This window comes from Orcinus orca, chromosome 8 (assembly GCF_937001465.1).
Source record: "Orcinus orca chromosome 8, mOrcOrc1.1, whole genome shotgun sequence".
Classification (NCBI taxonomy): Eukaryota; Metazoa; Chordata; class Mammalia; order Artiodactyla; family Delphinidae; genus Orcinus; species Orcinus orca.
In genome coordinates, this window is record NC_064566.1 from 45,879,922 (window position 1) to 45,897,529 (window position 17,608).

A 17,608-nucleotide genomic window follows, 5' to 3' on the forward strand; every position below is an offset into this window, starting at 1 on the left:
ACCGAGGGGAGGGTCAGAGTGTCCCTCTTATGTTGGCCGTTTCTTAAGTAACTTTAATTCAAAATAATCTATATGCCATTGAGGCACATTTTGAGGTGGCCTGCCCTGAGCCCCAGAAATACACAAAATGTATTTACCAGAAGAAACAAAGAGGTCAAAAATAGTAACACCTACTTTGGAAATTAATAAGAATATTTACATATATTTTATTACATTTAGCCTCATTTGGTGTTTTTTCTTTGTTTGTTTGTTTTTGTTTTTTGGCTGTGTTGGGTCTTTGTTGCTGAGCACAGGCTTTCTCTAGTTGCGGCGAGCGGGGGCTACTCGTCATTGCGGTGTGCAGGCTTCTCATTGTGGTGGCTTCTCTTGTTGCAGAGTACGGGTTCTATGTGCGAGGGCTTCAGTAGTTGTGGCATGCGGGTTCAGTAGTTGCAGCACGCAGGCTCTAGGTCGTGCAGGCTTCAGTAGTTGTGGCTCGCAGGCTCTAGGGCGCAGGCTCAGTAGTTGTGGTGCACGGGCTTAGTTGCTCCGCGGTATGTGGGATCTTCCCAGACCAGGGATTGAACCTGGGTCCCCTGCATTGGCAGGCGGATTCTTAACCACTGCGCCACCAGGGAAGTCCCGTTTGGTGTTATAATTACCTTTTTATATGCCTCTTTAAAACTTTTCACTTTGAACCATGGACTTTAGAAATGTTATAATTAACTGTAATTATTATTCTTTTTTGATGCTCAAAAGAATCACAACACAACCGCTGAGAGCCCTGTTATATTGGCTTCAATGTCCAATCAGCACTATTTTAAATATTTTTGGAAGCATCCTTTTCTCAGATGTTACAGGCTCCTCCTTGTCTTTCCCTGTTCCAAGACATGGAATTGGCTATGCTTTTAAAGGTCTTGGCTTTTTTTAAGGAGCATAGTAGAATCCAAAATCTGGATGTTGGGTGTGCCAATCAGTTTGGTAGTGAGTCAAGTTGTTTCCAGGTGACAAACCTGACGAATATCTTTCTTTCTAAGTCCACATCAGTTTGCATTAAATCTTTCCACTTTTATCCAACTCTTATTTATTCTAATGTAAAAATATAGTTATTTAATATACCTTCTGCTTCCTTAATTTTGAACCCCACACCAAACCTACGATTATAATCTCTCCTCTTTTATAATCTTTATTTGAATCATCTATCACCATTCAGAAGTCTCTCCATTGATGCAAATTTGTTTGCATTCTTTTTCTGGTCCAAGATAAATCTAGTGCTCAGCTATAAGAAAGATTTTCTTAGCTGTTAACATCTATACCTTGGCTATTTATAAATGACCTGTGTTCTGTTTCAATTTTAATCCTTTTGGGGGAAGGATCTAGATATAAATATGAAACAAATGAACAGCTTAGTGTTGTCATCAAATAAAACTTCGTAGCAAAGCAAATCTGATTTTCATGAGTTGCTATTGTGAAAATAAGATAATGAAGCATGTATGGAAAAGTTTGCATAGATGGTGGTAAGTATACACCTGAAGATAGTATGTCAAAGGTTAGATGGTAGGAGAGGTAGGGGAAGACTGGAAATACGAAAAGGAGCAGGAAGCTATTCTGAGGACGCTGACCAGTTCTGGAACGGTGCTCAGCAGCACCCACATGGCATGGCCTCCTCGTCATCAGCAGAAAGGACAGGACCTCCACCCAATTCTAAGTCATGAAGGGATGGGCCTACCCGCATGTTCATTGTTGGACTCCCAGTGCCTGGCACAATACCTGATACAGAGAAGATGCTCAACACTTATTTTCGGAAGGAAGAAAGAAAGGAAGGAAGGCATGGAGGAAGAAAAGAAGGGAGTGAATGCTTAATATATAAGGCATGTTTATATTTGCAATCATTCCAAACAACTGTGTAAATACATAACAAAGGCAGTACAACCAATTATATAATACAAGCATACTTCAGAGATACTGCGGGTTCAGTTCCAGCCACAATGAAGCATATACTGCAATAAAGCGAGTCACATGAATTTTCTGGCTTCCCAGTGCATAGAAAAGTTATGTTCACACTATATTGTAGTCTATTAAGCGTGCAATAATAGCATTGTCTATAAAACCAATGTACCTACCTTCATTACAAAATATTTTGTTGCTAAAAAATGCTAACCATCACCTGAACCTTCAGTGAGTCATAATTTTTATGCAATAGTAATATCAAAGATCACTGTCCACAGCTTACCATAAAAAATATAATAAGAAGGAAAAAGTTTTGAAATATTGGGAGAATTATTGAAATGTGACACAGAGATGTCAAGTGAGCAAATGCTGTGGGGAAAATGGTGCCGATAGACTTGTTCAACATAAGGTCGCCACAAACCTTCCATTTATAAAAAGCACAGCATCTGTGAAGTGCAATAAGCAAAGCACAATAAAATGAGGTATATGCCTGTACTAACTAAGCAAAGCTATAAAATGCATAATTTCAGGAAATCCCCCGTGAAAGGCATAGGCATGACAAATGCCACTGATGGAGCAAGTAAAGTGTAATGATTAAAAGGGACCCAGCCTCCACAGGGTGTATGATTCCGTTTGTAGGAAATGTCCAGGATAGGCAAATCCATAGAGACAGAAAATAGACTGATGGTTGCCTGGGGCTTAGAGGAGCGGGGAAACGGGGAGTGACTCCTAATGGGTTTCCCATTGGAATGATGGAAATGCTCTAAAATTGATTGGGTGATGGTGGCATAACTCTGTGAGTATACTAAAAGCTATTGAACTGTATACTTTAAATGAGGAACGGTATGGTATGTAAATTTTATGACAATAAAGCTGTTATAAAAGGGGGGAGGGCAGCCGGATGCATGCCAGCTCAAGTTTAGAAGGTGCCACAAAATCCCCTGCTCCAGCCAAGAATCAATTATAAATAACCCCAACCTACGTAAATAACCTACAACCGTGGCCAGTATAAAATGGTATTATTTTAACTTGGGGTCTAGTAAAATCACTGTAACATAGAAAAGTATCAAAATAAATATTACGTCTACAAATAAGTATAGAAGTAATGAAAAAGAAATTAAATCCACGATTTTAATATTTTGAAGTTAGACTTAAATGTGGTTATAGCCTTTGTGATTATTTTATTTTCGTGATTCTGTCTGCTGTTTGGTGTGTTGGGATGTTTCAGTGTTTGAGAAATCAGTCTTATTGGATTTGTGATTATAACTTGGATTGTTTAAGGGAATTTGAGCAAGTGATGAGGTGATCATTATCATGGACTTCTCAGCGCTCATTCCACTCTGAGATAATTAATAAAAGCCAACGGGCAGTCCCATTCTCCTTGCCAGTGATTGGTTTAGGAACAGGCATGTGATACAACTCTGGCCAATGAGATGGGAATTAAAGTCCATGTGAGGCTTCTGAGAGAGGTTTCCACAGTCCCAAAAAAGGGAAATAAAAGTTCCACTTTCTCTGAATTGTTGTGTCTGGATATGATAATGTCATTGCTGCAGCCACACTGCTACAAGCCTGAGGCTTCTACCAGGACACAGAGAAGGGCAGAACCAAGAGAATCATAATAGAGTGGAGCTGCAGCCTGGGCACACCATGCCCACAGCCTATCCCACCTCAGAGCTTCATGTCATGTGAGATAATACAATTCCTTATCGTTTAAGCCATTTTGAGTCAGGGCTTTCTTTTATTTTCACCCAAAAGAAACATTTTATAATGGGATTTAAATGTAAAACTGTAGTTTAAGAAACTTTTAAAAATGTATTAGTTTTAAAAATAAACAAATGGGACCTAATGAAACTTAAAAGCTTTTGTACAGCAAAGGAAACCATAAACAAGACGAAAAGACAACACTCAGAATAGGAGAAAATATTTGCAAATGAAGCAACTGACAAAGGATTAATCTCCAAAATTTACAAGCAACTCATGCAGCTCAATATCAAAAAAACAAACAACCCAATCCAAAAATGGACGGAAGACCTAAATAGACACTTCTCCAAAGAAGATATACAGATTGCCAACAAACACATGAAAGGATGCTCAACATCACTAATCATTAGAGAAATGCAAATCAAAACTACAATGAGGTATCACCTCACACCAGTCAGAATGGCCATCATCAAAAAATCTACAAACAATAAATTCTGGAGAGGGTGTGGAGAAAAAGGAACCCTCTTGCACTGTTGGTGGGAATGTAAATTGATACCGCCACTATGGAGAACAGTATGGAGGTTCCTTAAGAAAACTAAAAATAGAACTACCATATGACCCAGCAATCCCACTACTGGGGATATACCCTGAGAAAACCATAATTCAAAAAGAGTCATGTACCACAATGTTCACTGAAGCTCTATTTACAGTAGCCAGGACATGGAAGCAACCTAAGTGTCCATCGACAGATGAATGGGTAAAGAAGATGTGGCACATATATACAATGGAATATTACTCAGCCATAAAAAGAAACAAAATTGAGTTATTTGTAGTGAGGTGGATGGACCTAGAGTCTGTCATACAGAGTGAAGTAAGTCAGAAAGAGAAAAACAAATACCTTAGGCTAACACATGTATATGGAATCTAAAAAAAAAAAAAAAAACAGTTCTGAAGAACCTAGGGGCAGGACAGGAATAAAGATGCAGACGTAGAGAATGGACTTGAGGACACGGGGAGGGGGAAGGGCAAGCTGGGACAAAGTGAGAGCGTGGCATGGACATATATGCACTACCAAATGTAAAATAGACAGCTAGTGGGAAGCAGCTGCATAGCACAGGGAGATCAGCTCGATGCTTTTTGACCACCTAGAGGGGTGGGATAGGGAGGGTGGGAGGGAGATGCAAGAGGGAGGAGACATGGGGATATATGTATATGTATAGCTGATTCACTTTGTTATACAGCAGAAACTAACACACCATTGTAAAGCAATTATACTCCAATAAAGATGTTAAAGAAAAAATAAAGTAAAATGAAACCCTCCCCCCCAAATTTATTAGTTTTGTTTGTTTATTAGGCATATAAATTGGATAAATTGAGCATCAGTTATACCGGAAGTTGTAGAGAATGTTCCTCTGCCCAGACAGAAGCCCCCTGGACTTTGAACAACCTAGAAACAGTGTGGTGAGGCAAATTTCAAACAGGGGTTCCTGCCATTGATCCTCACATGAGAACCTACTGGTAACATGACACGTGTCTTCAACTGTGGCATTTATTATAAACTCAGGGAAGACATAGCTGCAAGAATTACAAACACTGACTTATGCTGGGATCACAACTGATTTCTGCTGATATCTGTAGAAATTACAAACACTGGTTTCTGGTGTAGGAAGAGAGGTTAGAGTGTCCAAAGGAACAGATCACTAGCAGCTGTGCTATCAGTGACCAAAGGGGACTTCACAGGCCAGGAGCCCCCAGTTTAAATGCCTTCAAGGCCCAGGCAGGATCTATACATGAAGGAAAATGAGTGGGAATGAAGCAGTAGGAAACGGTGATCCCGTCTACAGGGAGCATCTCTGCTCAGGCCCAGGTGATGCTACTGTGAGGAAATGCAGCTTCAGTGTTGCCAGATCTTCCCTTTTTCAAGAGAAGCCAAAAAACTGGATCATGTGAATCTTGTGGAGTTTTAGATTAGGGCAACCGATTCAACTAAAAGAACGAAAACAAAACACTGCGGGGCCAAACAGCACACATCTACGGGCTGTCTGTGGTCCACAGGCGGCCAGTTTGCAGCTCAGCCCACAGCTTTAGAGTACATCCATAGGGTAGACATATGTGAAAGTCTGCAAACATTTTCTTCCCACAGGAGCTTCTCAGACACTGAGATCTGGGGCTACATAGCTGAAAAGACGTGATTCATAGTAACAGCTCAGTAAGAAGGATTAGCTGCAAAATGCACACGCATAGTTAAACAAAATAATCTGCTGCATGGGGCTGGTTGGTATCTTCTGCTTAAATCTCAAAGACAAAGACAATTTTTATTTCAGTCCTTGTCAGAGCCAAGTTGCTATTTGTGATTACCTACCAGCATGATCAGTCCTACTAAATTGCTTTGCTGTCTTCCCAGGCTTTCTAAATTAGGATTAGTCATTCATCTGTAACCCAAAAATTAAAAGAGAGGGAGAGAGACTGAGACCACTGGTCCAAACGAGACATGAGTCCCAAGAGAGTCTCGTCACACCTCTCCGGAGCTTCCCAGCAAAGCGCAGCACAAGTTTCTGGTCCGCAGGGGTCACACAACAAATATTCGCTGGTTTCTCGAAGATAAGAGTAAACCCCAAGGCCTGTGAGTGCCTCTGACTCACAGAAAAATCTGCTCATTTTCATGGGTCTATTTGTGTGTCATTTTTTAAAAATTGTGATGTGACACATGGTAGCAGGAGGAACTTAGGCTAGATATTAAGAACAATTTCCTGACTAACCGACTGTGAAATATTACAGCACATTACAAATGAGGAAGTGGAGGCTCCCATCTATGCAGGAGTTTTCCGCCAGGGTAAATGCCTGATTCTGTTGGTCAGATGCTATCACTGGTGAGGTGGCAAGGGGGCATTTGTACAATGTGTCCTCGCCAGCCCTCTCTTCACTCTTAACAAGAGCTGCCATTTACAAAGGGTCAACCTGCTCACTGTCCTAGGTCCTTTATCTTATCAAATCCTCATAGAAACCCAGTAAGAAAGATTATCCCCATTTTACAGATGAGGACACTGAAACCTCAGAGAAATGAAATAACTTGCTCAAGTTCATCCTGTTAATAAATGGCAGAACTAGGATTAGAACTCACCTCTGTGTAGCTTCCAAGTCCAGGCCCTTTCTCTAAGGCTGTGCTGCTGCAGGTGCCTGGGCAGAACACCTGTGGCTACCTGTGGGGAAGAGAGACCAAACAGCAGGTTCAGGCAAGGAGAGTGTTACGCAAAAAAGTTGTGAGAACACTGCTGAGGCCCGAAGAGGAAGCCAGTGTCAGGAAGAGAGATAAAATGCCAACTGGGGAAGTGACAGAGACACGAGGGGAGGTAAGGTCAAGGGATATCCTTCCAGAAATGAATCTGCACTGACTTGGACAGTCCAGGAAATGAAGATAGAGAATAGGGAGTTCCTTTTAAGCAACACCCAGCCTGTGTTCTCAAGCCCACCAAGCAGCAGGCTGGGTGCTGCTGACCCGCCCAGATCGGATTTTCCTTTGGCGACTCCTGACCTGCTAACAGTGCCCTTGGACAATTCTCATTCCCACTCCCCCGCCCATCAGCAATTTTCTTTGATATACAGGAGCTAAAACAGTTTCCAACAATGACTCTGCAACTTAGTCAAGTGCTTATGTCCACGTTCACAATACCTATAATCATGTAATTTTCCTTCTCTAAAAAACTGTCCCGGGCTTCCCTGGTGGCGCAGTGGTTGAGAGTCCGCCTGCCGATGCAGGGGACACGGGTTCGTGTCCCAGACTGGGAGGATCCCACATGCCGCAGAGCGGCTGGGCCCAGTGAGCCATGGCCGCTGAGCCTGCGCGTCCGGACCCTGTGCTCGGCAACGGGAGAGGCCACAACAGTGAGAGGTCCGCGTACCGCACAAAAAAAAAAGACTGTCCCCGTTGTTTCTGCCCTGTTAGGGCCCAGGTTTCTGGATTAGGATTATTGCTACCACAAAAGAGAGGGCAGGTTGAAAATTAGTGGGTCCCTACAGCCTCCATATATTTATATGTTAAACCATATCGCCTTTCCTACTTAACACTTGTGGCTGAAGAGTTAGTGTTTTTATTGCAAAATCAGCCAAAAAAGCAGGTCCAGGCCAACTTTGGAGCAGCAGTCAGCTGTAGACTATTTCAAGAGGTGATTTGGGTCCTTCATCCTCTCTCTTAACAGTTCGTTTCCTAAACTCCAGTATGGCCCCAGTAGCTCCAGTCTCTGTGTTCAGACAGGAAATCTAAGGAAATGAATACAACTGCAGAGACACAGAACAGATTCACTGGGCTGGTCTTCCAACTGCTCAACTAGATCTGATATCCAGTTCCCTTAATTAAACTCAAAACTTCCTGGACGCTCAGGCCTCAAGAAGCAGGAGGGAACCCCAAACCTGTCCTGCTGGTCTGTGCCTTTGGGAAATTCTTTCATTCAGTCTGTACTTTCCTGAAGCTCACCCTGCTAACAGTGAGGGCAGGAAGAGAAAAATAAAACCAGAAATCAAATAAGTCAACAATTAAACCAGAAGGACTTTTCTTTTCTCTGAATAGCCTTTGGTTGGCCATGTCAACAAATCAATGCAAGGACACACCTTCCTGAAATTATTTCTCACCCTAACCCCAACCCACTATGAAAAAAGCTAGAGCTGACTTACCTATGACTGCAATGAAAGTGTAAACTTCTCCCAGGCCTTCAAGAGTTTGGCCTAGGGATTAGCACCATTCTGGGGAACGCTTTGGATTTTAGGCTCTTTCAGTTACTCCGTAATCAATTTTTGAGTACTTCCTATTTTCTGGGTGCTGAGTTAGAAGTGGTGAAATGACCCAGAGATGACTAGGACACAAATCCTGCTCCCTAACTGCTCAGGGTGCAGTAGGGGAGATGCAGCATGAACTTGATGCTTCCTTGATGCTGTAATCAAAGGAAGAGAGTGCTTCATGCCACAAGAGAGAGAACCAAAGAATAATCATCATTTATATTTGAATGGGACTTTCTGAGGACAGTTTCCTTATATTATCTCATTTGATCCTCGACATACTTGTGATGGACATCTGCCGTTATTCTCATTCAGCATCCTTTCCCCCTCTGGTAAGTGTACCCTAACTTCTCAGTGAAGAATCTCCACCCACCCACTCTGATCCTGTGTGCTGCTGCCAGGGCTGCACCCAGGGTCTGAGGCAGAACACGTCTCCTGGGCCACAGCCAACCCAAGCGTCAAGTTCTCCTGGCCATAGTGACCACCTCAGGGATGGAAACGTGACCCACCGAGAGCAATGAAAATACAGTTGGTACTTCTTTTTTTTTTTTTTTTTGGCCACACTGCACAGATTGCAGGATCTTAATTCCCTCGACCAGGGATCCAACTCGGGCCCTCGGCAGTGAAAGTGAAAGCGCGGAGTCCTAACCACTGGGCCTGCCAGGGAATTCCCTAGTTGGGACTTCTGAGAAAGAGATTCTCAAGTTTGTCTGCTGGACTTGAAGCATGAAGACTGTGGGTTCTGGAAATGCTTGCCACTCTTTGAACCTGAGCCTGAAGGTGACAGAGTGAAAGGCAGAACTGAAAGAAGGAAAGATACAGAGGCTTGATTATATCATTTGAAATTTGACTTCACCCATGCCTGAAGCCATCTCTGCCCCTAGACTTTTCACCTATATAAATCAATAAATGCTGTTTCATCGGAAGCCAGTTTGGGTTGGGTTTTGTTGTCACTCAAAATCAAAAGAGCCAAAAGAAATTTTAACTCCATGTGGTAGATATTTCTATCTCTATTTTATATAAGGAAAATTGAGGCTCAGAGAGGTAATAAGAGATAGCTAAGGAGTAGCAGAACCAGGTCCTGATATCAATTCACAGATTCAGTCATTTATACCATAGCTGCCTCCCTCAGTGACAGAAATCCAGAGGAAACGCAAATAAGATTAGCCAGTCTTTGCAGGAGCACCAGTTGAACTGGACTTTGAAAGACAGGTTGGATTTGGCCTGAAGTGATGGCAAAAGTATTCTGGGTAAAGGGTAATATGCAAGGTCATGGATGTGAGAAATCTCAGGGGCTTATGGAGAATAACAGGTACTTGGGTGTGTCAAAAGCATTGGGTGTGGGCTTCCCTGGTGTCGCAGTGGTTAAGAATCCGCCTGCCAATGCAGGGGACACAGGTTCAAGCCCTGGTCCAGGAAGATCCCACATGGCACGGAGCAACTAAGCCCGTGCGCCACAGCTACAGAGCCTGCACTCTAGAGCCCGCGAGCCACAACTACTGAAGCTCACGTGCCTAAAGCCCATGCTCCACAACAAGAGAAGCCACTGCAATGAGAAGCCCGCACACCGCAAGGAAGAGTAGCCCCCGCTCGCCGCAACTAGAGAAAGCCTGCACGCAGCAACGAACACCCAACGTAGCCAAAAATAATAAATAAAGGAAATAAATAAACTTATATTAAAAAAAGCGTTGGCTGTATAAGAGAGCATAACAGGAAATAGAGTTAGGAACATATATAGGATCAGAATGTTTGGGGAACTTGAACTTTACGCTGAAGGTCAGAAATTCCCAAACCCCACTGTATTAAACACTGGTTTCAATTGACCGAAACTCAATTTTCGCCAGCTTAGTTGTACTAGATCTTGTAGATGAGGTTTACTGACACAGGAAAGAAGACTCAAAAGAACCCAGTGAGGAGAAAGAGTCAAATTTTTGGCTCCGAGTTCCAAAACGGTGTCTTGAAACCAAGACAAGCTGACGGAACTGAAGCAGGACTCACTGCTCACACAAAGAAAATGCTGGATAATTTTTTCTTAAGATGTATCTGAGACTGAAAACCACAAAGGGAAATTCCCAGGTGCCAGAAATCAAAAGGGAACCCAAAGCTAGCATGGTAAGCAGGATGCGAAGCTGAGACGGGATAGGTCTTAGGCATTAGGGATGGGATTTTAATGTTGCTGTGGCAGCAGAAGATGAGGCCTTGAGCCCTGGCAAGGCCTGGAATTAGAATAAAAGTCCTATCTACTCCCCACAGGAGGATAGAAAAACTCTGCTTACCAGCCTGGGGAAGGAGCAATAAAGTCTGCCATTGGCCTGGGCGACAGGCGGAGAAGGAATCATCGATGATAAATTAGAACCCCAAGCCTGTTCTGCACCAATGTGGGACTGGAATTCACATTATCCATCAGGTGCAGGTCACAAAATATTGAGCAAAATACAAATAAATGCCTACCTAGACATCATGGTAAAACTGGAGACCATCAAATATAAGAAACGAAAATCTTAAAAGCAACCTATGGAAAAAGACAGACTACCTACAAAAGATGAATAGGCTTTAGCAGACCATCGTGAGCAAAAATAAATGGCAGAAGACAAAGGAATATCTTAAAATAGCTGATCTACTGAGCTGCAAAGGACAAAGAGAATGAGAATCATGAGACTGTTGGGTAGCCAGACAGAGAGTGATTTTTTTTTTTTTTGGGGGGGGCGGTACGCGGGCCTCTCACTGTTGTGGCCTCTCCCGTTGCGGAGCACAGGCTCCAGACGCGCAGGCTCAGCGGCCATGGCTCATGGGCCCAGCCGCCCCGCGGCATGTGGGATCTTCCCGGACCGGGGCACGAACCCGCGTCCCCTGCATCGGCAGGCGGACTCTCAACCACTGCGCCACCAGGGAAGCCCGAGAGTGATGTTTTAAGAACGAAGTTATGACAAAAGCTGCCAAATAGTCAAGTACAATAAGGATAGAGAAACATGCATTGGATTTAGCAACTTGAACAGCATCAGTGGCTTTGACTTAGTGGTTTCAGTAGAGGGGTGGGGGACAGAAAGCAGGTGTGAGGAGATTGAAGTCAACACAAGGAAGTGAGTTTTTATCTCCCAAAACCCCTTTACTTCAAACACATAGCAAGCCATGACATTTAAAATTATAAAAATGATTTTAAAAAAAGATATAGCTGGGACTACCCTGGTGGCACAGTGGTTACGAATCCACCTGCCAGTGCAGGGGACAAGGGTTCGAGCCCTGGTCTGGGAAGATCCCACATGCTGCAGAACAACTAAGCCCAGGAGCCACAACTACTGAGCCTGCGCTCTAGAGCCCGCGAGCCACAACTACTGAGCCCGCATGCCACAACTGAAGCCCGCGCGCCTAGAGCCCGTGCTCTGCAACAAGAGAAGCCACCGAATGGGAAGCCCGCGCACCGCAACAAAGAGTAGTCCCCGCTTGACGTAACTAGAAGACCCAACACAGCCAAAAATAAATAAATAAATAAAAAGATATAGCTGGACCCTCACATATCTCCATGAGCCAGAAATGAAATAGAAACACAGTAAGATCAGTGGGGCCCATGTCTCAGGCTCGTGGGCTCCAAGTCTGGAGGCTGGACTTTGGCAGCTGGGTGGGCGTTCAGCTCCTGTGGGGGTAAAGTGCTCCCCTCAATGTGAGGGACTGAAACTCACGGCTTGACAGCAGAGGCTGTTGTGGGTTCCACTGCTTGGGAAAAGAAGTTGAAGAAAACAGCTGTCAATCTAGGAACTCTGGCTTTATTAGAGCCTGGGGAGGTGAGGACACCTTGCTACCAGGGATTGTCAAGTTGTCTACTGGCCCTTGACTAGATATGCCATTTCCCTAATATCTGGGGCTGAAGGATCATAATCCAAAGCCCTGGCTCTAGGTTGAGCTCCAGAGGGCCAGATGGTGGCATCCCGAGAAGGGATGAGAGGAAAGTCAGAAAGAGAGAGAAATCAAACAAAAACAAATCTTTTCTCACTCGAACCATAATTCCAAAACATATGAAAGAAGCTACTTGGTGAGAAAGATGGCCTTTGAAATTAACCATCAGATCAGAAATTTTCTCAAATTTCCACTGGAAATTTGTAAAAGAGTATAGAAAGACTTTAAAATAGGATGTTGAAAATGTTCAGAGATGAATGCACACCTTCCATTTCAAAAGGAAATAATGAAGCAAAAATAGACTGAAATGAAACAATATGAACAATAACCAATTAGAAATCCTTGAAATGAAAAATACCCTAATTGAAATCTAAAAGGCCGTAACAGGGGAATTCCCTGGAGGTCCAGTGGTTAGGACTCCACGCTTTCACTGCGGAGGGCCGGGTTCAATGCCTGGTCAAGGAACTAAGATCCTGCAAGCCACACAGGGTAGCCAAAAATAAAAAATAAAAAAAGGCCATAACGGGAGAAATTGTAGATTGAACACACTCGGAGAGTGAATTAGAGAATTGGAAGAGAGAACTCAGGAACTCACTCACAATATAACATGAGCTAAACAGAAAGAAACAGTAGTTAAAATATGGAGAACAGATTAAAAGGTTTAAATATTTATATAATAGGAGTTCCAGAGAATTGAAAGAAATGGCAGAGAAAGAAATATTTGAAAAGTACTGAGAATGTTTTTTTCCAGAATTGAAGGAAAAGCTTTAGGAATGAAAGATATTTATACTCTGCCAAATTATTATTCAAGAGTATTAGAGGAGGTGAATCTCAGCATATAAAAATTAAGAAATTCTTACCACTCACAGGCCCTTCCTAATGAACAACTGAATTTTGATTCTAACATGTACATTTGTTCACATCTTAACATCTCTGAAATCATGACGCATATTACAATCAATTGGCAACTTTTAGTTTTAGTTTTGTTTCCCCTTTTTAAAAATAAGTCTAGGGCTTCCCTGGTGGCGCAGTGGTTAAGAATCCACCTACCAATGCAGGGGACATGGGTTCGAGCCCAGGCCCGGGAAGATCCTACATGCCGTGGAGCAACTAAGCCCGTGTGCCACAACTACTGAGCCTGCTCTCTAGATCCCGCGAGCCACAACTACTGAGCCCACGTGCTGCAACTACTGAAGCCCGCGTGCCTAGAGCCCGTGCTCTGCAACAAAGAGAAGCCATCGCAATGAGAAGCCAGCGCACCACAATGAAGAGTATCCCCCGCTCACCACAACTAGAGAAAGCCTGCATGCAGCAACGAAGACCCAGCGCAGCCAAAAATAAATTAATTTAACTAATTAAAAAAATTTTTTTTAAGTCTAGATTTTTGTTTGCTTAGTTTTCTATGTCCTTATCCTAATGTATCTTCAAATGTTCCATCAGCTGTGTATATCTCTTCTCAAGTATACTTCTTCCCTTTAGGCACGCTATCTATCCCATCTCCTTGAAATCTCCTCTGGAGCCTTCTGACTTGTTCCAGTGGAAGCTGGTTGTCCTCTAAGCTAGCAGCATCATCGTCATCTTGGATTCTCCATTCACCATCATTTTGGGGATTTCCTTCACCTCTCTCTCATGATGAAGACCTGGTCCTCTAGTTCCCATTCTTTCTCCCTTTTGGTTTAACCCCTTGCTTTACTGGAGCAAATTCTCCTGTTGTGTCCCAAAAGTGCATAGGAAGTAACATTTTTTGAGATTTTGCATGTCTGAAAATACTTGATAGTTTGGTAGCGTTTGAATTCTAAGCTGAAAATTATTTTTTATCAGTATTTTGAAGGCATTTTTCCATTGCCTCCTAGCTTTCCATAAGAAAGGTGAGAATTCAGATGCCTTCTGATCTTTGAGGCTTTGTAGAAAACAGTTCTTTCTCTCTGAAAGGTTTTAGGAACACCTCCTGTCCACACTGTTCTGAAATTTTTCCATGGAGTACGGATTTTTAATCACCCTGCTAGACTTTTAATGGACCCTTTCATACTTTATGATGGGACCTTCATTCCAGCTCCAAGTCTTACCAAGTCCAAAGCCTCATCTCCTGTTGCTGTAACAACATTAAATCCCATCCTTAGTGACTGAGACCTACCTTGTCCCAGCTTGTAATTCTGCTCATCATACTAGCTTTGGGCTCCTTTTTGGTTTCTGCCTCCCGGAAATTTCCCTTTCTTGTTTTTAATCTGCCTTGGTGATATCATCCTGTCTCATGGTCTTAAAATACCATCTATACACTGACAACTTGAAAATTATATATCTACAACAGACCTCTCCAAACCTGCATATTCAACTGTTCCTTCATATCTCACTTGAGTATCTACAATAGAAATCTCAAACTTAAAATTACAAGCTGGAACTCCTGACAGCCCCCTAACCCTGCCCCTCCCCCAGTCTTTTGCTTCTCAGTAAATGGCATTCTTCCAGGTGCTCAACCTGAAAACCTCAGAGTTACCCTGGACTCTCTGTCTCACACCTGCATACAATGCCATCAGCAAATCCTCTCAACTCTACCTTCAAAACATATCCAGAAACCAGTGAATTCTTACCATCTCCATTGCTAACGCCTTGGTCCAAACCACCATCACATCTTGCCTCAATTATTAAAATAGCTTTCAGTGGTGCTGGACTATCACTTTGGTGCCCCCAGTGAACTACAGCTCCTGTATTCATGTCCTTGAATGGTTCCTCCCCTCAAAACCAAGGTGGCCCTGTACCCGCTTTAAATAAGAGAATGTGGGGCTTCCCTGGTGGCGCAGTGGTTGAGAGTCCGCCTGCCGATGCAGGGGACACAGGCTCATGCCACGGTCCGGGAAGATCCCACATGCTGCGGAGCGGCTAGGCCCGTGAGCCATGGCCGCTGAGCCTGCGCGTCCGGAGCCTGTGCTCCGCAAAAGGAGAGGCCACAACGGTGAGAGGCCCGCGTACCGCAAAAAAAAAAAAAAAAAGAGAATGTGGCAGAACTGATGCTTCTAAGTCTTTAGAAGGCGTGCCAGCTTTTAATTTTACACTCTGGAAGCCCTGCACTGTCATGTAAGAAGTCTGGCTATAGGACTTCCCTGGCGGTCCAGTGGTTAAGACTCCACGCTTCCACTGCAGGGGACGCGGGTTCGATCCCTGGTCGGGGAACTAAGATCCCGCAAGCCACATGGCATGGCCAAGGGGGGAAAAAAAACAAAGTCTGGCTACCCTGTTAGAGAGGCCACTTGAAGAGGGAGAAGCTATAAGACCATCTGGAGGTGAACCAAGGAATCCAGCCAACAGCAAGAACTAAACTGTCAGAACTGTGACCCCGGTGTTGCTGCTGCAGCCAGACCCCGACTGTGTGTGAACACATGTGAGCAAAGGAGCCATATGGGACATTCCAGGCCCCCTGAAATTGCTAGCCCTGCTGTGCTTTGTCCGAATTCCTGACCCACAGCACCATGAGTAACAATAAAAGTTTGTTGTTTCAGCCTCTAAGTTATGGGGTGGTTTATTTTGCCCCACATATAACATAAACTCTAGTGTCCCTGCTTCCTCCTTCACACAACTCCCCTCCCCGCCCCTTCAGTCTGTTCTCCACACAACGGTGGGAGAGATCCTTTAAAATCTAAACGAGGTCCTGTCACTCCTCTGCTCAGAATCCTCCAGTGCCTCTCATCTCACTCAGGGTAAAAGCAAAAGCTTTACAACGGCCTACAGGGTCTCAGAGGGTGGCAAGCTAGGGCCAGAGGGCCAGACCCTTGTACTGCCCAGGAAAGAAGACTATTACACTTTTTTTAAGTTGTTTAAAAATTTTAAAGGAAGAATATGTGACAGACCATGTGTGGCCTGCAAACCTTAAAACATTTACTATCTGGCGCTTTACAGAGAAGTTTACCAAACTCTGCCCTTCTCAGTCTGGCTCCTCTATGACTCTTGGTCATTCCCTTTGCTCCCCTAGCTCCAGGCCAACTCCTCCTGTCATTCCTTGCAGTTTCTTGCAGTTACACTAACCAGCCAGGCATTCTCATGCCCTGAGGCCTTTGCTCTTGCACTTTCTTCCCCCGGGTATTTGCCCAGCTAACTCCTCTAGCTTCCTCAGGTCTTTACTCAAGTCACCTTCTCAGTGAGGCCTTAGCTGACCACGTTATTTAAAATTACAGTCCCCCTGCATACACTCCCTAACTCTCTCTGCTTTATTTTTCCTTATACCACATAACACGAACATGTACTTTTAAGTTTTTGTTATCATTGTTTATTTTGTATATTCTCCAATACAATGTAAACTCCATATGGACAGAAACCTTTGCTTTTTCACTGATGCATTCTCAGGGCCTAAAACTATTCCTGGTGCATTGTAGGTGCTCAGTATATATTTCTTGAATGCCCTATGAATCATGAAAACCACCACTTTCTTCTGTTTTCTGCGTAGCACTTGTCACTCGCTCTAAATACCATATTTTGGGGTTTGTCCACCAACTCATGATAGTGGGGACCACAGAACAATGCTCAACAGATACAGAGTATTCAATGTAATATTTAGTCAATAAACAAATACACCTCCCACGCATCTTTTAAAAGAGGGAATGGGAAGTGAGGAGGTAGAAACACAGTAAGTCGACAACCTTCTCAAGAATTTTTGCTGTGAATGGGAGTGGAGAGATGGGATGGTGGCCGGGAGAGTAAATAGAATCAAGGGAGGGTTAAAAATGGGGATACAAGGCATAACCAGATTGACACAATCAGTAGCATAGGAGAAAGGAGGGGATTAAAGAAGCAGAGTTCTTGGAGAGGTGAGAGCAGTGGGATGCAGAGCGTAGAAGCAGAGGTTGGCTGGTGATGGGAGGGAAGAAGGAGCAGCCTCCAGCCGAGTTAGAGCCTAGTACGTAGGTGGGAAGATGAGGGAGTTCCCATCTCCTGGCTTCGACTTCCTGAATGAAGCGTGGGAGGTGAGGTTATCTGCTGAAACTAAGGGTGAGCAGGATATTGGAGGTTTGAGAAGAGAGAAAAGTTAGAAACCTTACTAGGGAAATGTGAGAGGACAGCTAGGCAGTTGTTGAGGGCCCATTTGGAGTCTGTAATCACAAATTTAAACAAAAGCAGTCAGCCCAGTTGGTGATTTCTCTTGAGCAACATCCAGCTACTTGGTTGCACGTGCAGAAAAGACGGAGTTGAGTTGAATCAGGGTGACTGTAGCAAAGCAGTGGTTCTCACTGTGTGGTCTCCAGACCAGCAGCATCAGAATCACTGAAAACTGGTAAGAAATGTAAAGTCTCAGGCCTCATTCCATGCGTCCTGAATCAGAAACTCAGCA

At 43.8% G+C, this 17,608-nt stretch overlaps 1 protein-coding gene across 1 annotated transcript in view; it reads right to left on the reverse strand.

Annotated features, from left to right (window-relative positions):
* SWAP70 (switching B cell complex subunit SWAP70) overlaps nucleotides 1-6,826 on the reverse strand; it is a 94,248-nt gene extending 87,422 nt beyond the window's left edge. Inside the window, exon 1 of the mRNA XM_033404545.1 lies at nucleotides 6,752-6,826. The gene's annotated coding sequence lies outside the window, so the exon portion shown is untranslated. The remainder of the gene's footprint in view (nucleotides 1-6,751) is intronic.
* Nucleotides 6,827-17,608: the final 10,782 nt, after the last annotated feature.